Source organism: Xenopus tropicalis, chromosome 1 (assembly GCF_000004195.4).
Source record: "Xenopus tropicalis strain Nigerian chromosome 1, UCB_Xtro_10.0, whole genome shotgun sequence".
NCBI classification, from domain to species: Eukaryota; Metazoa; Chordata; class Amphibia; order Anura; family Pipidae; genus Xenopus; species Xenopus tropicalis.
Window position 1 is genome coordinate 52,422,918 of NC_030677.2, and position 23,853 is coordinate 52,446,770.

A 23,853-nucleotide genomic window follows, 5' to 3' on the forward strand; every position below is an offset into this window, starting at 1 on the left:
TTTTTTCGTAAATTGTCGCAACTTTTTCGTAGCCATTACGACTTTTTCAGAAATTGTTGCAACTTTTTCATAGCCATTACGACTTGCGCGAATTATCGCGACTTTTTCGTAGCCGTCGTGCTGAGTACGAAAGTTTTGGATTCATTCAAGCTTCAGTATCATGACTTTCCTTGGGCCAGGTTGGAGCTGCAGAGTGCCATTGAGCCCTATGGGAGACTTTCCTTGGGCCAGGTTGGAGCTGCAGAGTGCCATTGAGCCCTATGGGAGACTTTCCTTGGGCCAGGTTGGAGCTGCAGAGTGCCATTGAGCCCTATGGGAGACTTTCCTTGGGCCGGGTTGGAGCTGCAGGGTGCCTTTGAGTCCTATGGGAGGCTTCCAAAATCATGCAAAGTCTGAAAGGTTTGCCCGCCGTTTACGAGCGCTCAATACGAAAAAGTCGCACAATATACGAGCAAATCGTAACGGCTATGAAAAAATCGCGACAGTTCATGCAGGTCGTAACGGCTACGAAAAAGTCACGACAATTTACGAAAAAGTCGTAACGGCGATGAAAAAAAACTCAAAAAATACAAAAATGTTCGTTTCCAATCCAAATTTTTCCCATTCGGATTCGGATTCGTGGATTAGTAAATGTGCCCCTAGGGGTAGATATTTGCATCCCCTTATAAACCACATTAATCAGTCCAGCAAAAAGTATGCAAACCTGTCCCAGTACCCTTTAAAGGAGATGTTCGCCTTAAAATAAACTTTTAATAAGATGTGGAGGGTGATATTCTGAGACAATTTGCTGTTGGTCTTCATTTTTTATTATTTGTGTTTTTTAAATTATTTAGCATCTACTTCAAATCTCCAGTTTTAAATTTCAACACCTATTTGGTTGCTAGGACCTAAATTACCCCAGCAACCAGCCAGTGCTTTGAATGAGAAACTGGAATATGAATAGGAGAGGCCTGAATAGAAAGAAAAGGAATGAAAAGTAGCAATAACAATAGGTTTTATGACTGCTGGGGTCAGTGACCCCTTATTTAAAAGCTGTAAAGAGTCAGAAATGGAAGGCAAAAACTGAGAAACTATTCAAAACAAAGAATGAAGACCAACTGCTACCTTCTGGAGCACTAAAACATTATTTTGCCTAGTCCTGGGCTTAAGGGCAAATGCCCATACCTGGTGCACTCTTACCTTCCAGTTTGTGCCTGTTACCCAACCACTTAGATTGTAAGCTCTACCAGGCAGGGACCTCCTTCCTACTGTGTCTCATACCACATGGCACTTACTTCCTGTGTATTTATACATTTTTATTGTATTTATTATAAAACTAGTCCTCCCTGTGTGTAATCTTGCATATTGTAAGGTTTACAGCGCTGCATACCCTTGTGGCACTTTATAAATAAAGTTATACATACATACATACATACATATAATGAAAAAGTTGCCCTTTAAAAAACAATTGAAAATTGGCCAGTCTATAACATACTAAATGTTAACTGAAATGTGAACTCCCCCTTTAAAATAATAGTTTTTATTTGATCTACTAAAATTTTGCCCCTTTGTGCTCAGTTAAAAAGTACCTGCTGCAGTCTGCACCTCCCGTCAGATTTAAAATCCTGTATGTGATGCAGTGCGCACCAGCGGTACTGCAATAAGTACCAAATTGTATTTGTCAGTGCTTGCACATCTGAATCACCTGCTATTAAGGGATGGGAAGGGGGAAGGATGGGGAACACTTATGAATACTGTGCTGCCAAACATTGGGGACGCAGCCTGAGAAACCACACTAGCTGACAGTGGGCAGGATGCAAAGGGCGAAGAATATGGTGTTTTTGGACTTTCCATCTTGTCATTCTGTCAGTACAGGGACTCTATAAAGTACTACTGTCCCTCCAAGTTATATGTTTGTAAAATGAACATCTCCTTATCTACAGGTATATCAGACAAACAGTAGGTATGTACAGTATCACTTGGGTGTCCAACAAGCTCTGACTGAGAAATGTGTCAACTAATGTAGCAAACTGTAGCAGGTCAGGGTCTGCACATGGATTTCTGAGCTGCCAGGCTGAAACAACAGAGAGAACATTAAGGTTTAAGTTCAATTTTAGAAATATGGTCAAGAATAAAAAATAGAAAGCAATTGAAAAAAATATGATTTCTCCTGTACTATTTAAAATTTAAAAAAAAGTTAAAAAGAAGTATTTGGAAGGTGAAAGAACGTGCTTCTGTTGCACAGAGTAAGATAATTAGAGGTGTTAGGTAGATCCGGCTGATTGCAATCAGGTATTCCGTTGTGAATTATATTTATGTACTGCATGCAGATATTTGTGTGAATGTTCCCAAGTATAATAATACGTTTTCTTGTAATGCCCATAGAAGCAGTCTGGCAGGTTTACAGATAATCTGAACATAAGCCAATATCATAGGGCCTTCATCCAAACTGTTTTTTTAGGCCATTTCATGGTTAAACATTTTAAAATGTCTGTTTTGCAAGATTAGAATGTTCCATGTGAGCCTCTTAGGGTTTCTTGCCAGTTGCAATTTGAGGTGGATATGCTGTAGCAACATGTCCTGCACTTGTTTAAAGAGGTTGTTCACCATAAAATTAACTTTTAATATGACGTAGACAATAATATTCTAAGACAATTTGCAACTGGTTTTTATTTTCATTATTAGTGGTTTTTCAGTTATTTAGCTTTTTGTTCAGCAGCTCTCCAGTTTGAAATTTCAGCAGCTATCTGGTTGCTAGGACCTTGTTTATCTTAGCTGCCAGGCAGTAGTTTGAATGACAGAGAGGAAAATGAATAGGAGAGGGCCTGAATAGAAAGATAAGGAATACAAAGTAGGAATAAGAATTAAATTGTAGCCTCTAAGAGAAATGGGGAAGGTTTGGAAGAGGAAGGCAAATAATCCAAAAACTATAAAAAAAAAAATGAAGACCAATTGCAAAGTTGCTAGGAATAGGTCATTCTATGACATATTAAAATTTGATTTAAAGGTGAACAGCCTCTTTAAAGAATAGCTTTGACCATTGTTTGTGTGTATATATCTATATACCAACTAGAAGCATTTGGGGAATGGTAGTTTGCCAACCCTGAAATGCTTTTTCATTCCAATAAGCACAATCTATCAGCGGTTTTAGACACTTGCAGCAATGTTTGCTGCTTACTATCATGGGTAAATTATCAGAAGTAAATTAGACCAAGTTAGAACACTTCAAAACTAAATAAAGTAGTAAATGATAATTTGGAAAACTTTTTACCACTGAATTTAGGTGTAAAGCATCTGTGCGGATATAAAAGCTGTTCCTTTGGGATATCATTGCTGGAGTACACTGGGGATTAAAAACACTGCACCGAAAGTAATGACCTATTTATGACATGACAGGAATACTGTGTAACTGTATAATACTATATAAACCTATGCAATATATTCAATCAGCTCGGCACCTGCATTTAGTATATGAATAGCCTTCGAAAACTCCAAAAAAACCCACAGCTTTCAAATATTGATTTTTATAGTATGAATAAAATAAATCCATGAACAGCTGCTTCTTTGAAAAATCCTAAAGTGTGTGTGAATCTCTTTTGTATGTATACAAGCGCTGTCGAAATGTTTTTGTACCTGAAGCAGCTGTGGGGACAGCGGGTGGTCATGCCTTACTGAAACTACCTCTGTGTTCTAAGAAAAAAGTTATTTTCCATCCAATGCTTTATATTTGTGTATTTTATGTTTTGTTTATATTTATGTATTGAGTTATTAACATTAAAATACAAATAAGGGTCAATTTATCAATGACTTTTTATAGTCTCTACGCCCTGCTGTCAGTGGCCACAGGCAGCAGCCTTTGCCATTCATAAGAGGCTGACTGGTGGAGACACATATTCACCCCCTCCTGCTCGCTACCCACCCCCCAGCTTGTGTGTTATTCAGATGCCCAAGTTAGGAAGCAGGGGCATGGTGCTGGAGAACTAAAGGGCAAGATTTTGCACCACTTAGTGTTCTTGCCCTTGTGTACAGGACATTGTTAAATGACAGATAAGTACATGGCTTCATTGTGTCTGCCAATACTGCCTCAGGTGCAAGTGCTCAGTAAAGGAGCATCAATAGGACTAAAATTTGTGCCCAGGGCATTATCAAATGGCCCCTCGCAACTAGAGGCACACAAACTATATGTGGTTTGTTTTAACAAAACACATCCATTTTGGCTGCTGTTTTGCAAGTAAAATCTTCACAACAACTGTCTCTTTTTCAAATGCGCTGTTGAAAGTTTTTTTTTGTGCCTGAAGCAGCTGTGGGGACAGCAGGGGGTCATGCATCAGTGAAACTATCTTTGTGTTTTTTAAAAAAAAGTTATTTTCCATCTATTGCAGCACCTAAATAAATAGAAATCAACAATTGAATTGGGTATACAGAAACCAACATATCCTATATTTTATAGAACTTATGATGCCCTGCACTATATATTCTATAGGTGGAAGTAAACCAAAGCAGACAGAGTGACTGTTCTAATACATTACTCCTGGCTCCACCCATAGGGGGAGATTTACTAATCCACGAAAATTGTCCGAATGCGTTTTTTGTAATGAACGGTATCTTTGTGACTTTTTCATTGCCGTTGCAAATTTGTTGTATCTTTTCCGCGACTTTTTCGTCGCTGTCGCGAAAAAATCGTATTGTCGCAACGAGTACGAAAGTTTCGGATTCATTCAAGTTTCAGTATCGTGACTTTCCTTGGGCCAGGTTGGAGCTGCACAGTGCCATTTATTCCTATGGAAGGCTTCCAAAATCATGCAAAGGAAAGGTTTTTCCGCCATTCACGATCGTTCAATACGAAAAAGTCGCGACACCGACAAAAAAGTCGCTAAATTTTCGTTTCCAATCCGATTTTTTCCCTTTCGGGATTCGGATTCGTGGATTAGTAAATCTCCCCCATATTGTGTGTGTTTAACCATATTTGTCTCAGTCTTTTTGGGGCAGGCAGGACCTTAACTTATACCTCCATAAGGTTTAAAGGACATACAGTATAAACCCCCCACAAAAACATTTAATCAGTGAACAGCCTCTTTGAAATCTCTAAACAGCTGCCATGCCTGTTGTTCAAAAGGTAAAAGTAAGGCTCCCCTTAATCACTTGTCCTCTTTTAACCCACTCGGCCCCTCCCTAAGGAACTGATTTGGCTCTTGGCTAACTGAGCATACGCAGATCTTCTCAACCAAACACACCCTCCAGTGTAGCAGCCAATGAAAGATGACACTTCTGATTTCCATAGAAACTCTACTCTGGCTGGATAAACATGTTTTTTCTCAAAATGTACCTTTTATAAATGTAAGTTCTGCCTGTGTAAGCCAGCATTCTTCATTGCATGAACTTTACAGCACACATATGCTATTTACAGATGTCTCTAAGTCAAAGGGAAAATGGCTGCCGGATGAAAGCTGCTATTTTTTTTAGGGAAATGTGATGGTGCTGGTGAACAGAGGGAATATAGGCAATCCAAATGGTGTGATTTGGTTGGGGCAGATGGGCCCAATTTATATACATGGTAGGAAAATGTAAGGTTTAAACGTCCTTTAATAGCAAATAGCCCCTTGAGCACAATTAAAAAACTGTCTTTAATGTAAAATATAAGGTGTACCTGCATAGTACAGTTGATAGTAAAAGTAAATTGGTCACTATAAGATAGAACAAGAGATGTCAAGGCATAGATGTATGCTGATTGTAGTACTAATAGAAAATGTATGCATGGGATTTGTTAAATCTGGGAGTAGGATGAAAGGTTCTGCCTTTGTGGGACAGGCCAAAAGAGAGTTGAACAAGTTACATAGTTACATAGGGTTGAAAAAAGTCCATCAAGTTCAACCCTTCCAAGCAAACCCAGCATATACAAACCCATACTAACCTATCTATACACTCACATACAGACCCATACTGACCTATCTATACACACACATACAGACCCATACTGACCTATCTATACACTCACATACAGACCCATACTGACCTATCTATCCACTCACATACAGACCCATACTGACCTATCTATACACTCACATACAGACCCATACTGACCTATCCATCCACTCACATACAGACCCATACTGACCTATCTATACACTCACATACAGACCCATACTGACCTATCTATCCACTCACATACAGACCCATACTGACCTATCTATCCACTCACATACAGACCCATACTGACCTATCTATACACTCACATACAGACCCATACTGACCTATCCATCCACTCACATACAGACCCATACTGACCTATCTATACACTCACATACAGACCCATACTGACCTATCTATACACTCACATACAGACCCACACTGACCTATCTATACACTCACATACAGACCCATACTGACCTATCTATACACTCACATACAGACCCATACTGACCTATCTATACACTCACATACAGACCCATACTGACCTATCTATACACTCACATACAGACCCATACTGACCTATCTATCCACTCACATACAGACCTATACTGACCTATCTATCCACTCACATACAGACCCATACTGACCTATCTATCCACTCACATACAGACCCATACTGACTTATCTATCCACTCACATACAGACCCATACTGACCTATCTATCCACTCACATACAGACCCATACTGACCTATCTATACACTCACATACAGACCCATACTGACCTATCTATCCACTCACATACAGACCTATACTGACCTATCTATCCACTCACATACAGACCCATACTGACCTATCTATCCACTCACATACAGACCCATACTGACCTATCTATCCACTCACATACAGACCTATACTGACCTATCTATCCACTCACATACAGACCCATACTGACCTATCTATACACTCACATACAGACCCACACTGACCTATCTATCCACTCACATACAGACCCATACTGACCTATCTATACACTCACATACAGACCCATACTGACTTATCTATCCACTCACATACAGACCCATACTGACCTATCTATACACTCACATACAGACCCATACTGACCTATCTATCCACTCACATACAGACCCACACTGACCTATCTATACACTCACATACAGACCCATACTGACCTATCTATCCACTCACATACAGACCCATACTGACCTATCTATCCATTCACATACAGACCCATACTGACCTATCTATCCACTCACATACAGACCCACACTGACCTATCTATCCACTCACATACAGACCCACACTGACCTATCTATCCACTCACATACAGACCCACACTGACCTATCTATCCGCTCACATACAGACCCACACTGACCTATCTATACACTCACATACAGACCCATACTGACCTATCTATCCACTCACATACAGACCCACACTGACCTATCTATACACTCACATACAGACCCACACTGACCTATCTATCCACTCACATACAGACCCATACTGACCTATCTATCCACTCACATACAGACCCATACTGACCTATCTATACACTCACATACAGACCTATACTGACCTATCTATCCACTCACATACAGACCTATACTGACCTATCTATCCACTCACATACAGACCCATACTGACCTATCTATACACTCACATACAGACCCACACTGACCTATCTATCCACTCACATACAGACCCATACTGACCTATCTATACACTCACATACAGACCCATACTGACTTATCTATCCACTCACATACAGACCCATACTGACCTATCTATACACTCACATACAGACCCATACTGACCTATCTATCCACTCACATACAGACCCATACTGACCTATCTATCCACTCACATACAGACCCATACTGACCTATCTATCCACTCACATACAGACCCATACTGACCTATCTATCCATTCACATACAGACCCATACTGACCTATCTATCCACTCACATACAGACCCATACTGACCTATCTATCCACTCACATACAGACCCATACTGACCTATCTATCCATTCACATACAGACCCATACTGACCTATCTATACACTCACATACAGACCCATACTGACCTATCTATCCACTCACATACAGACCCATACTGACCTATCTATACACTCACATACAGACCCATACTGACCTATCTATCCACTCACATACAGACCCCCACTGACCTATCTATCCACTTACATACAGACCCATACTGACCTATCTATCCACTCACATACAGACCCATACTGACCTATCTATCCACTCACATACAGACCCACACTGACCTATCTATACACTCACATACAGACCCACACTGACCTATCTATCCACTCACATACAGACCCATACTGACCTATCTATCCACTCACATACAGACCCATACTGACCTATCTATCCACTCACATACAGACCCATACTGACCTATCTATACACTCACATACAGACCCATACTGACCTATCTATACACTCACATACAGACTATACTTACCTATCTATACACTCACATACATAAACTATATATACAACCATTAATACTATTAAAGGACCTGATTGGATAAGAGAGCAGCAAAATTTTCCTCTAACGAACGTAGTAAACTTTAGTTTAATTCTTTGACAAATATGCCCCAAGCCTATTCCTTAAATGCTCTAGTATTCCTATTTACTGCAATACCCACACTAATAGAGGGTTAACCACCAAACTTTACTTTAAGACATTTTCATATGATGGTAGCTTGCAGCTAATTTACATATCAGCTAGTGTATTTTTGAAATTTAAATACATTGCTTTAACTTTGCTAGAAGAATCTGGGGACATTTTATCTCAGAGACAGATTGCCTCTTGATATTAATAATTGTCAGCAGATGCGTTGAGAAATGATTTTACATTAAAATGTGGTGTTAGGTCTTCAAAGAGATAAGAATGGATTAGGACACTAATTATACTTTATAGCATGTGGAATGAGAAAGCATTTTATTAGAGAAAATGTTGATAGAGATGAGAACGGGCACAAGTCTGTCTGAAAATGATTATTAACGGAGTGAAATAGGGGTTGCGGGAGTGTGATAGTCACACAGGATGCCAGCATCTGTATAATTCCAGCAAAGAGAACAAAAGCCTCGGGCAGTTTAAACCTTTGACCCAGGAATTAATACCCACATCTACATGTAGTGAAAGTTCTGTTTCACAATGTCTGCAGCTGATATATATTTAAAGACGTATTTGTTATTTAAAGTTGTTAAAATACAATAACAAGAAGAAAATAGGTTTAAAGTAGGGTACGACTATTAAGCAGAAATCAAAAAAACTTTTCGCCAGGCAAAATTACGTATTTCACTAGCTGCAATTTTATTCCTGAAACCACCCAAGAAAAACATAGTGAGAAAAAAATGCCCATTGACTTCAATGCATTTGGCATTACAGAGAACACCATTGATATAAAAACAGCACAAGAAAATGCCCATTGCCTTAATGCATCTTGCGAAAAGAAAAAATAACCTGCTGCAAATAAAGCCCACTGAACAGTGTGTTTTGCAGATCGTCACTGTTTTGCACATTTTTCTTCAGGTTCGCATATTTTACGGCAAAGTGAAATGGGACAGATTTGCTCATCACTAGTATCAAGGGTAACTTATTTATATAAAGAAAATGTTCCCATAGTACATTGTGTATACAGTATATTCAATGTCACCTCTTACTGTACATAACAAAAACTAAACTACTTATCTTTCTACCTAAATCTGGTCCTACTTAAACCTCTACTAATACTACTGATAACTTGCTCTGAATTACTACACAATGTCTGAGTGTAATATTTGATTCTTCATTTTCTTTACTTTTTCTTATGTGCCCTTTTACTTACAAGCCAATAACAGTCCTTATATGACGTCCCCCAAAAACTTATTTTCATTCTTGTGTAAGCCAAAATGACTGGTGATGTTGCCCATACCAACCAATCAGCAATTAAATTTGAATGGTCACCTACAAATTGGAAAACAAAAGCAAAGATCTAATTGGTTCCTATGGACAACATCAAAAGTGATGTTTGCTTACACACTATAATAAATACACCCCTGAATCTTTCTGATGTAGCCATACATTCCTGGTTCATTTCAGAGCCATTGCCCGGGTACACCACCCACTGCTGTTATTGTGAGTTGTTGTGGATGGCCCGGTGGCCTTGGTACATATTGATACCAATGACAAAGTTAGTCCTGAAAAGTTGAGGGTAAGGACTTTAAGTAATTTTCTTAGAGATATTACCTGTGCCGGGAGCTATAAAACAAGGCAGCGGCAGCTTAGGGAGATGAATGCGTGGCTAAGAGATTGCGTAGGGTAAAAGGCTTTGGGTTTCTTGAGAACTAGGCTGATATTTCAATCCCATTAAATGAAAAACAAGCCCTGCACTCCAACACACTCCAACGGACAGGTCAGGTGAAAAAGTATTTATCATTTAAACAAAATGTCAGTAAAATCTCACATGTTTTGTGCCTTTCTTGCACTTGTACACAAAGAAGCTATTTAAATATGCAACAACCAATTAAAAACAAGGGAAGGGGGAAAAAAACTTCAATAACAATAGGTAACAATGAACATTAAAATATTATAAAAACATAATGACAACAGGTAACATCAAACTATGAATTTATGCCAGTGGCAAATGTAGTACAAAGATAACAGAATCAAAACCCCTCTCTTGGTAATAGAAAGAAGGACAGGTCTGCTCCTCTAGTCCCCATTCGTACTCTTTCAATAACGGAGATTCTTAGAAAATGGAGATCCCTATACAAACACATAAAATGTTTAGTTACAGTTTATTAGTTATGTTATTGGATGCCCAAAATATGTTCACGCATATGTTCCTTAAGTTTTCTGGAAGTCTGTCCAACATATTGGCACCCACATTTAGTAAACAGAAATAGCATTCTTAGAATTACAGTTTGGGGCCTATATGTGCTGTGTAAAATGAAATTCACTGCAAAAACGGTGTAAATAGCTGTATAAAATAAATGGAGACATTTGCTGTCCGAATGCCAGATTTTACGCCGTTATTTTATGTAAGTTTCGGTGGAAGAAAAAAACATGTAAAAAAATTACATTCTGGTTTTTATGGCAATGTGTGCCAAATTTTGTTGTCGTTTTTCACACAGCATGATAAATTTCTCCCTTAATGTATTGTTAGACAGGAAATATTTTGGCAGTCACAAAACTAGGGAAAGAATTAGAGCACTGAACAAAAAAACAGAATACACTTAAACATTTTTATACAAATGCAGCCAAGTTTCTTTTCCTTGTCGCGTTATACGTTATCTCTTGATTGTAAGCTCTACAGGGCAGGGACCTCCTTCCTACTGTGTCTCATACCACATGGCACTTATATATATATACATATATGTATTTATTGTATTTATTTATTATATCCCTCGTCCTCCCTGTGTGTAATTTTGTATTCTGTAAGACTGTACAGCGCTGCGTACCCTTGTGGCGCTTTATAAATAAAGTTATACATACATACATTAACACAGGGGAAAAAAAAATCAAAATCTGCCACCAGGTGGCTCATGGTCTATGGCGTTTTCTATTGTGTTTTTCTGGCAAGTCATTACACTCTAGCACTGTCTAGAGGCAGGATTTAACACTTAAAAAATGGTGTCTGGACACGGTGAGAAAAAATGTGAAGACTTGCTGGCTGCATCTGTATGTCTCAAACAGGTATCAAGATTTATTAAAAGTACTTGCAGGGCAACCCATTTAAAAGATATTTTCCACTAGTAAGTTTCTTTATCACAGTAAAGGGAGTTATTTACTTACATCACTTACTATCCAATTGATGTGAGAACAAGTTAATAAATTCCACATACAATGAATCCCTTTACCCTTTGTTTTGGACGCAGTGGTCCATTATGCAGGGGGATTATATGTTCACTGATAATTTAACTATCTACCTCGTAAGGAAAGAATATGGGGGCAGCTTTGGTTTCCCTGTTTGCCTTGTTTAACTCAAGATATTTTTTTTTCTAATTTTGGCGATTAAAACAATAGGCAAGAATGCAAGCAAGAAGCCTTTTTTCACCGAATGTTAAAAAGGTTGAAATAATGTTAAATACGTATACTAATGCTTTCTGTATATTCCTTTTATCTTCTATTTAAATGTCATTCCTCTAACATAAATTTCCCCACCCAGTTATACACCATTTCTCCATCATCCCCGCTTCCCCCATTTGTTAGCCCATGAGAGCACAATCATCATTACCTACTGTATTAGTCTGTCTGTATGTCAATTGCCAAAACCTTTATGGAAAGCACCGTGGAACAATTTGGAGCTTTATAAATATCTATAAATAAATGTAATAAACTTAGTGCACAGAGTATGTTCCTAAAATGTCACTTACCGTAATTATAGGGATTTTAGAGCTGACCCAACAAAATCAATGGCACAGTCATTATTTCCTTTTTGTAAATATATATACTGTATAAACAACAGAATGTGTTAAATGTGTCTGGCTATATAATTTGGCTTGCTTATTTTAGTAAATTATTTCTTTGCTACTGTAAAAACTTAATGTTGACTATCAACGAGTTTCCTAAAATGCTGATATGCTTCTTCAGTGGGAATTTTACAGCAACAGTAAACCCTTGCTTGGCTGTATGGGTAATTGAAATGATAAGGAATCTAGGATGGGAGGATAAGCACAATTGACTTGCGTTAGAAAACATCCTGCTTCATTAAGTTTTAATTGCTTAAAATAACACTCACTTATTGATTTGCCTAGCGAAGGCACAGTTATTAAGGGCTGTATATTCACGATATACGTGGCAAAAGAAATTGACCTTAACAATATAAACAAATATTAGTGTTGTAAATGTGTAACTACAAAATGGTTTCAATGCAATTGCTACATAATGATCTTTAGAGAAACAATAAAAATAAACTTAACTACTTTAGGAGTGCATTCCCTAAAAATAGAACTCTTTATTTGCCCAGATTTCTTAATAATCGCCGCTGTTTAGGAATACAGTTTTAAAATCTTGCAATTTAAACTAATGTATAATATTTCACTTTAATTGTTGTTATTTTACTGTCAAATATGAATATTAACTGTGAGAGTAGAAGAACTCATATTCAGTGAGAAGGAATATATGGTTGTTATATATAATTTGACAAATGTAACATTTAAAAGATTCAGTGATGCAATATTGGTGTCAGGCAGCCATCTCGGGTCATTGTGCCTGATCCTGTGCTTCCAGAAATAGCCAACACACCACAATACAACTCCTTTAAGGCACCTATTGTCTCAACTATTTAGTGTTGTCTTCAAGTTGCTACAGGACTTGCCTTGTGTCATGTTTCTCCTGCTTCAGTGTTATTCTCATATTTACCACTAGGTGGGCCATGGGAGCATTTTTTGCAATGTGAACAATTTCTCAGTTAATTTTGATCTTTACATTGCAAAAGCTTTCTCCAGTCCTCAGGAAAATTGCTTTTGAAAGGGTAAGGCAGTCTGGGTTGTCAGAAACCATTGCCTCTTACTGTATGCAATGTATTTGTAGCTAAAGTTCAACTGCCTTTCACTTTAATTTGTTTGGGGTATTTGTATAATGTATACATATATACAAGTTCACTCTACTATATATATATATATATATATATATATATATATACAGTATATATATATATAGCAAGACAGTGAGCCGCACACACAGGGACTTAGTTAGAAAGCAAAAAATTTATTAATAGAAAAAATCCAACGTTTCGAGCACTAACTGTGCTCTTCCTCAGGGACAAACCCAATATATATATATATATAGCATGAAAATGCAATTGATAAACGCTGTATTTTCACATACCATTTATAAGTGGCTGCTTCCTTTTACATCAACCTATATGATTGCTAAAATCATTACACAGCTTCATAAATGAGCTGTTTTTTACACTGTGATACCTGGTGATATCTTCTGTATTTTTTCACAGTTTTTTTACACTGCATGATAAATAGGCCCCTAAATGTAAACACTCAGTTTACTTTGTTCTTTTTTTTATTTACTATATATTTTTATTTACTTTATATACTATGTTTACAGTTTGCTACATTAACTGAGTCCATTATTTTATTTATTTATTTAAAATCATTAGATTGTATTGAGCTTTTAAGTTACTCTTATCCTACCCAGGTCCAACTTATTTGGGGTATTCTTCCAGCAGGTTCTCCCTTGATAGTACAGGCTCCCATATTTTGCAATAGACCCTGTTGCATGTTTCACTTACATAGTTTTGTAGTATTTTGTATCATCAGTAAAAACAGAATATACAATGCCAACCTCAAGTTCATTTATGAATACATTCAAAAGAAAAGAACCAAGGACATATCCCAGGGGTGCTCCACTAACAACACTTGAACCACTAGAACTACTTCATTTGTCACCACTCTTAATATATGTGTAATATATCTTTCAGCTTGTTCTTTATTTATTACATTTATAACCTTGTATGTGGAACTGTATCAAATGCTTTACTCTAAGTAGATCACATTCACTGCCACCCCTTGGTTTCTTCTCGCTTCCTCATACAAGGCAATGAACTCTTTCTAGCAAGATATACTGTACATAAAACATGCTTGCACAAACTCATTGTCATTTTCAACATCTAAGGCAGTGTTCAAAGTTAGATAGAAAGGCAGATAGGCAGATAGAAACAGTTTTTCCCTGATTGACCGGTCTGATCAGAAGCACACAATTTGACACACGTAAATGCTCTGGGTGCATGTGTACGGAGATGCTCAGGGAGGAACCATCATGAACAAACATGATGAAGTAGAATTGTACTCCCATGAAACGCATAGAGATTTTTGGAGCCTCTAATTTTAAGCATCTAGATTTTATAGGACTTTGTTAATTGCAGAAAATTCTCAAAATGCGGAATTTTACTGCAAATCCATGCCTGCCGAAAAAATTTACTCATCACTATTCAAGAGGGTTTAATGCATGTAGACATAGCAACCATGGGGGATAAAGCCATACTGTGATGCAGGCCATTTAAATTTCATTTGTAAAACAGAATATGGTGGAATATTTTATGATCTGTTATTTAATGAATACTCCATATTTTTGCCAGCTTACAGTTTATGAAGTGTATTTTGTGAACAAGCCTTTTTTGTGAATATGTTATGCCTCTAGCATTGCTTTATTGTGCCACCTAGTGGTTTCTTAATGCTTACATTATGAATGCTTTTAATAATGTCCTTTTCAGCTTACCATACTTTACCATGTGACCATGTGTAATAAAGGAAAAGGATCATTATAGCCGCCATTTTAGCAGTGTTAACAGCTTAATAGCCAATCTACATTAATCCTATCCCATCCAGCCCTGTGGAAGCATCATTAGTAGGTATTGTCCCCTAGGATATTAATACAAACATGCCTTTATTCTGGTTTATGACTTGTCCAGTCGCCTCATGGATCTGCTATCAGTAATTCCCCAGGCATCTAGGCCTTACTCCCACCCACATGCCGCTCTTTCTGCACTATTTACATTACATGAACCACAATGTTTTGTTTACTGTACTTTGCTGTGTTGTTATGCTGTATAGTAAATGCTGCTATATTTTCTGTTTCTCCCAGGTTTCACACCTTCCCTTTTGTTAATAAACTGAAGCCTACCAGTCTGTCTCAGTCAACTGATGAAGGAAGGAGTTTAGCTGTATGTCAAACTACACACTGCCTCAGGGTAATACGTAGTGAGGACAGAACAGAATATATATTGACTTAACTATCTGCATTTAGTATTTGTGTATTCTAGTTAAAAAAACAGGTTTTTACACTCATTAGTATATACATAGGTGTATGTATATTATACAGTCTGCATTATTCCAAGATCTATTACAGAGAATGCTTCGGACATGGGTTTTTCCAGATCAGAGATCTTGATATATTGGGCAGCACCAGGCCTTAAGGCTACTAGACAAACATTTGACCATAAAAGTAGGATTGTTTTACCATTAATATGGATTTATGCTGATTTAATTAACCAATCAAGTACAAGATACTGCCTTTGTTAAGGACCAGGCAAGACCCCTTAAAGGACATGTAACCCCCACAAACAAAAATTTATTCCGTGAACAGCCTCTTTAAAAATCTTTCAATACCTGCCACACTGGTTGTCAAGAGGTTAATAGTAAGGCTGCAGCATCCCCTTAATCACTTAGTTTTCCTTCTCCTCCTGTAACCCTCTTGGCCCCCTCAGGAATTTGCTTTGATGTCTGGCTTGTGGGCATGCTCAGTTGTTCTAAGCTCAGATTGCTAAACACGCCCCCCAGTCTATCAGCCAGTGAAGAGATGGCATTGCTGGTTCCCATAGAAACTCAGCTCTAGCTGTCTGCTTCAATTTTTTTCTCCTAACCTCCTCTCCTGAGCTCAGCTCAAACAAAGCAGAACTTTTATCAGAGACAGTTTTGCCTGTGTGAGCCTGTATTCTTGATGAAATGTATGCTGAACTTAAAAAAAACAGAGTTAGTATTTATTAATGCTATTCAGACAGATTATCTGGGGTTTATCTATTTTAGTATGATTATTTTGTCCTATAGTACTGGTATGAGACTCCTTCATTGTAAACCCAATATCCAGAGACCTTTAAACTATGGGAAGGGCATCCCCCATAGAGTCCTTTTTATAAAAATAATTCAAATTTTTTAAAAATGAGTTCTTTCTTCTCTGTAATAAAACATTTGCTTGTACTAGATCCTAACGTATATGAATAAATCCAGCCCAATGCTAAATTGCACTAGTGCCAATCTGCTTCTAACGTTTATTTCCTAACTTAAAGTAGTCAGGTCAAACCTAATTGCTATGAGTAACTACATTGGTATAAAAGAGAACACGTGTTATTAAATCAGCCCAATATCCCAGGACCATTTACAGCCTGCTAACACGATTTATCATTGCTTAATTACTTTATCATTACATTACTGTATTATCTTTTATACAGTTACTATATTTTATTTGATGAATTGCACAAATGTTTTGATAAAAAATAATAAAGACATTTATATTTAGAGAACAATTTGAAACTCATGTAAATGTGTGCACATATGAAGCAATACAAATCATGTTATCACATAACCTCTAAGTGCTAGATTGTATTACGAAATATGCAGTCACAAAGGGCCTGATTCACTAAAGTGCGATTTAACGTGCGCTATTTATAGCGTGCGTTAAAAATTTTACCGCGTCTTAATTTTGGCGATTTTTCGCACGATTCACTATAAGCATACTCGCGCTTTTTTACGCGCGATATTGCATGCGTTATTTAACTCGCGAAGACTATTTCAATGCGGTATTTGCTGGTACATGTGCTAAATTACGCCCGCGAATAGTCACCGCATATGAATGGTAGCTTAGATAGTGTATAAAAATTGTCGCCGCATATAAATGGTGTATATAAATATTAGCCACATATAAATGGTAGCATATAAATAGTAGATGCTTATAAATAGTAGCCACTAGTGATGAGCAAATGTGTTCTGGTTATCTTTAGTGAAAATTAGCAAATCTTTCGAAAGATCCACGAAACGGCAAAAATGCTTGTATAAATTTTTGTTTGTGCGGTGAATTTTTGCGTGGCAAATTTTTTCAGGCGTTTTGCCATTGGCGGATTGTTTTGCGAAACGCATGAAAAAATCCGCCGCAAAAAAATTCAACGCATGTCCAAAAATTCGCTGCGAATCCATGCCTGGCGAAACATTTCATCACTTGTAGCCAAATAGAAATAGTTGCGCAAATGAACGCACGCCATGTTAGCCATACACGCCAATACTTGCAGAAAATTACTGTATTAAAAATGACCATTTCCCTGCAAACTGGCGGCTGCGTCACTCTAGGGGAAACACATACTTGAATAAATAACACTGTAAGTCCATATTTTATTGCAAAAAATCATTTACTGTACTTTTGTATAATTTTTCGCCTGCCTGTAGTAGGTGTTAATTTTCGCATAGCCGAATGCGATATTTAGCGCGCAAAAGTTATAGGGAATCATGCGATCATATTCTTTTCAGCACGGAAATGAACGTATGCGGTAAAACTAGCGCGAGAAATACTGCATGCGAAAATGCGACTTATCGCATGCGGTAATACTGTAGTGAATCGCGCGCTAATTGTCGCGTCTTTTTTACCGCAAAAAAGCATGCGATAAACTTTAGTGAATCAGGCCCAAAATGTCAAAAGTCATCCCATATATATTATTCTAGTGTTCCTGGAAATCATACACAGGTGACTGTGCAAAATGTCCTTCTCTGGTCTAATGACTTTGACGAAAACAGTGTTAAGTGCCACTTTGAATTTCAGTTTAATTTTTTAGGCCATTTAGATTCTCTGTAAAACCATGGCGACTACAGTTACATTTGAATGTAATTATCTTTTCCAGATTCTCCACAGACATTCCTACCAGGAAGTATACCAAGCTACTGTAATTCAAATACTGAAATGCTCTTTTTGCTTAAACATGAAACTCCATGACCTGTTGAAAGGTACTAGTCCTGAGGCCTTGTGTCTGTATAAGATGATTTCATTTCTAGTGTGAATCAAAAAACTTTACTTTAAACTATATATTTTACAATAGTGGGTACATTATTATGTAGATATATATGAAATGGGGTGCTGAATAAGTACATAGCCTGTAAAAATGTTTGCAGGGTGTTTAAATTGGTAACAATCTTAATAAAATTTGCTATTGTGGTTTACAAAACCAGGGCCTACTCTGCACCTTTATCTCATTTGTCATGTACATTGGTTCTGAGACCATTGTTGATGCACTGTCTTTGGAAAAATGTGTATTAAATAGTACTGTATGTTTTTATTTCAAACATTTGCATTCATTTATAAATTTCACCTGCTATTAGAATTATGAGGCTTTCTACTGGGGAATAACCTGGTGGTTTCAGCGCTCAAACAAGCAAGATAAGAAATAAGTATAGATAAACAGGAAAGCTAAAGGAAAAAAACTCTCACCAGAGTAGACTAATACCACTTTTCAGCCACTTCTACCTGCAACTAGAAGTCTTTTCTTGGACTGGCCTCAGCATTTATAGATTTCTGTTAGGGTATATCTATTGATTTTCCAAAATAGAAGAGCAACTTTATCAAGATTGATAAAGAGAGAAAATTACAGTTCTGAATTTTTAATAAGTATGGTAACATTTGCTTTTTTTAAGAATTAAAATTTTTTAAAACTATACAAACATGAAAAAATGCCCTAAATTTATTTTTCTTGCTGATGGGGGGCTTTGGTTTGTCTTGCTGATGGGGGGCTTTGGTTTGTCTTGCAGATGGAGCGCTTTGGTTTGTCTTGCTGATGGGGGGCTTTGGTTTGTCTTGCAGATGGGGCGCTTTGGTTTGTCTTGCAGATGGGGGGCTTTGGTTTGTCTTGCAGATGGGGGGCTTTGGTTTGTCTTGCTGATGGGGGGCTTTGGTTTGTCTTGCAGATGGGGGGCTTTGGTTTGTCTTGCTGATGGGGCGCTTTGGTTTGTCTTGCTGATGGGGCGCTTTGGTTTGTCTTGCTGATGGGGCGCTTTGGTTTGTCTTGCTGATGGGGTGCTTTGGTTTGTCTTGCTGATGGGGTGCTTTGGTTTGTCTTGCTGATGGGGGGCTTTGGTTTGTCTTGCTGATGGGGGGCTTTGGTTTGTCTTGCTGATGGGGGGCTTTGGTTTGTCTTGCAGATGGGGGGCTTTGGTTTGTCTTGCTGATGGGGCGCTTTGGTTTGTCTTGCTGATGGGGGGCTTTGGTTTGTCTTGCTGATGGGGTGCTTCTGCTTTACAGATAATCATTGCATGCACACAGTAATGGACATATTATATTGTGCGGGTATATACAACTGTATGATGACTGTTGATAACTTGATAATGGCAGGCTTTAACAGCAACATTTACCATTTCAATATTTGGTGGAATAAAACTGCTAGCTATAAGTTGCTAGCTGTTTGTAAATAAAATAGCTTTTTCACTTTCATTATTTAAATATTTCAAACGCAATACAAAACAGCAATCAAACTTTCAAGAGAGATGTGACAGTCAGTGCTGTGCCAGGCTGTCACCACTAGCCCAGTACACATAGTTATAAAAAGAATTCCTGTGCCAAACTGACAAAAGCCTAGACATTCAAAGCAATGTAGAAAGAAACACTAGCTTACCATATAATTAATTAATATTTAATTGTCCACATTTACATTTCTAAATCATCCTGTGTATTACTCTCACAAAGGGTCTCATAATCATTCAACAGTGTCATGCTAGAATAAAAGCACAGGAGAAGTACAAGCATCATTTGCCTCTTTTACAAAAAACACGTACAAAGGCAACAAGAAGATGGAACTAATGGGATCAGCATTTCCCCAGGCTCTAAAAAAAATATCTGATTTTAGTAGCTTACCTGCTACTCTACAAGAACTGGCAGAGGGTACAGCTGAATAAATAAATGAAAATGATGGCGTGGCTCTCAGCAAATGGGATTTATTAAATAAAAAACCTGCAAAAAGTTGCCAGAAAAAACTCCACAAGTAAAAGTTGGTAAGGTTGTAAAGAAGTTTATTAAAACATTCCGGATTTTCAGTCTTATTGAAAATAAATTGAACAATGTGATTCTTACTTGTGTGCAAGTAAATTTCATGACAAAAAGCACTTGAGAATATTCTGTCACATTTGTTCCTTAAGTAAGGTACTGCTCGAGGGGAAACGTGACTCATGTTTTGTTGGAGTTTTTTTTTTTTTTTCCTGCAAACTCCTTTTTGAAGGGGACCTGTCATCCAAAGAAATAATTCCAAATTTATATCTATCATGTTAATTGAGTAAAATCCATTTTGCTTAAACTATATAAATAATATAAACCTTGTTTCCTTCACATTCACAGCAAGCAGACAGCTGCCATTTTGTTGAGGGCAGTGAGGTTGTGAAATGCCCTTCCTAGTGATGTTGTAATAGCAGATTCTGTTAATGCCTAAAAGAGGGACCTGGATGAGTTCTTGAACAAGCATAGTATCCAAGGCTATTGTGATAGTAATATCTACAGTTAGTATTGATGTTGGTATATATAGTTTATGTATGTGAGTGTATAGATAGGTCAGTATAGGTTCGTGTGTGCTGGGTTTACTTGGAAGGGTTGAACTTGATGGTCTTCTGGTTTTCAACACTATGTAACTATGTAACTGTTAGTAAAGCAAGCTTTGCATGATGCTTGTTTATGTGATAGAATGGAGGACTCGATGCTCAGTCCCATGTACCCAATTAGATGGGGAGGAGGGAGAGAGAAAGTAAGGAATGCAGTGACATCTAGGAAGTGCTGAATGGAAAGTTAAAGTTATTGTCTGCATAGAGGCATAGAGGTGCGGCAAACAATATATTCTTGACAGCTGGGATTTTTAAATGCCTTTATAATGGGTATGGATGTGTTAATAAAAAAAGGAATTTGGGTTTCATGTTTGAAAAGGACTTTTATTATACCGCTTTTTATGTCTGGGTGACAGGTCTCCTTTAATAAATAAAGCCTGCCTCTTTTCACAGTTAATGACTAATTTTGCCATTTTAGCCTGAGTGAGGCAAGGTTGGCTTGCCTCTACCGGGGGTTTTAGGACCCCTCTTCTATTTGTAAACTCAGGATAATGGGCTTCTACTAGGACTAAACACACTTATTTGAGTTAACAGATAACCTTGCCTCTCTGATGGAATCTACCATTGTATAAACCTAATTCAAATAACTTTACCAGCCACTGCTAAAATGTCCACATAGGCTTAGCAATATGTGCTATGGGGTTTGAGAATGATACTCATCATTGTCTGATATGTGACAGTCTGCGCTGTGTACTGCAATAAGCCATCTGGGGTAAAGAATGCTATTTTCACCAGGCATGGATTTGCGACATAAAAAAAGTTGTGCATGGGCAAAAAAAATGTTGCGTGCTTCAGAGAAGTTGCATTTCGCAAATCTTTCATCGTTTCACACATTTTTTTGTAGTTTTTCAAGTTTTGTGAGAACAGCAGACCCTGCAGAGTAGATGTGCTGGGAGGCAGCATTGGGCAAGATGACATATGAGCATTTAGAGATGCTGCAGACTGCAGAGGCAAGCCATGATGGGCCTGCTGAACAGAAGGAAGCTGACATCCATGTTTCGTTCATTTAATGGCCCTTGGTAACTCTAATGTAGACTATGCATAAATCAGATACTGTAAGTATTGTAAATATGTTTTAGTTTAGACAATCATTTACAATTTGCTTTCTCAAAAGAACAACAAATCTAGTGAGAGGGGTGAATATTATTAATATAATTACTAAATCATACATTAGTAAGATCAAGCATTGTTAAATACGTGGTACAGCCTAACTTCTTAATTAGCTCATTCACCCCTGGTAGTGGGTAAGCATCAAGTTTTGATACAGCATTTAGTTTGTACAAATCATTGAAAAAGAGCAGTGATTTGTTAAATATGTAATTAACACAATCAGCTATTTTGAGCTTTTTGATTTGTCAGTATCACCCAAGTCTACTAGCTTCTTCACTTTCTTTGAAATAGTAGATCTATGGGCTCTTGCATTGTACTGGGTTTGAGATGTACTCAAACCTGTGTGTTATTTGTCATGCCATGTGTTATTATGTTGGCAAGGCCTGGCAGTTCAGAGAACATATCAGTATTTCTTTGCAGGAATTTCTTTGCTTCCTGATTTAGCACAGCAGTGAGTGTCTCTGTTTCTTTCACTTCAGGTATCTCATTCCGTTAGAAGTGATTGTCTGTACTTCCAATGTTTGATTAGATTCCCTTGGAAAACTTACTCAGACTTTCATTTCCCGTAGCTCAGTGGTTCTCAACCTTCCTAATGCTGCGACCCTTTAATACAGTTCCTCATGTTGTGGTGACCCCCAACATTAAAATTATTTCTTAATGTTGGGGGATGATCTTGGGCGACCCCTGTGAAAGGGTCATTCGACCTCCAAAGGGGTCCGACCCACAGGTTGAGAAACGCTGCCCTAGCTGATAAATCTTACCCACCTTCTTAATTACCTAGAGGTCTCTGCCCCTTAGCCAGGAAGCTGCAGTCTAGACTAGGCACTAACACCAGTATTCACAGGGACAAATTGCGTACTGTGTAAATAATCTTTCATTTTCATCTTTGTCATTTTTCTAGGAATAGTAATGAAATTAGTGGAACTTAATGGGCATTTTTTTGGCAGTGACTTTTTTGCAGCACCTTTTTTAGGCAAAATACATTAGAGCGTATGGGCATTTTCATGGCAACTCTCTTTTCTCGGCAACTTTTTCTGCAGAATACACTGTCTACATTTTTTTGCAGCAACTTTTTCACTGAGAATATCTTTAAAGCAAATTATTGTGGCAGTTTTGTGAAAATATCCACAGATGGTGAAATGTGGAATTTTGCCACAAATCTGGCGAAAATCATTATTTAGGAATAATACATTCTTTGTTAAGATTCCTAATATGTGAATGGTTCAATTGCATAGGTTATGGTTTAAAAGTTTTTCTGTCCTCCTTTTATTAAAAACTGTTAGCAACAGTAAATAATGTACTTCCATAATAAAATCCAGCTTTTAGAATCCTGAATATTGTTGCCAGTATAGGGTCTTAAGAGAAGTCATTCTTAGTGAACAGCTATGATTTCCCCTAAGCAGTAAATGTGGGTAAAAATGTCACAAGCAAAAGACAATTAATCACAGAGGACACCGCAAGTACTTTTGCACCAGTGTAGAAACCAATAGTATCAATCAACCATTTGCTTTCACTATTATAACTGCACCACATCTATCATGGTAATTACTGATTGGAGAAAGATTACGTTAATAAATAGACCCTAAGGTTTCTAAATAGATAAATGTCCTCTTTACCCATTGCATACATTTTGATAGAATCTATACATTAATGTACCTTTTCATGTTTAAAATGAC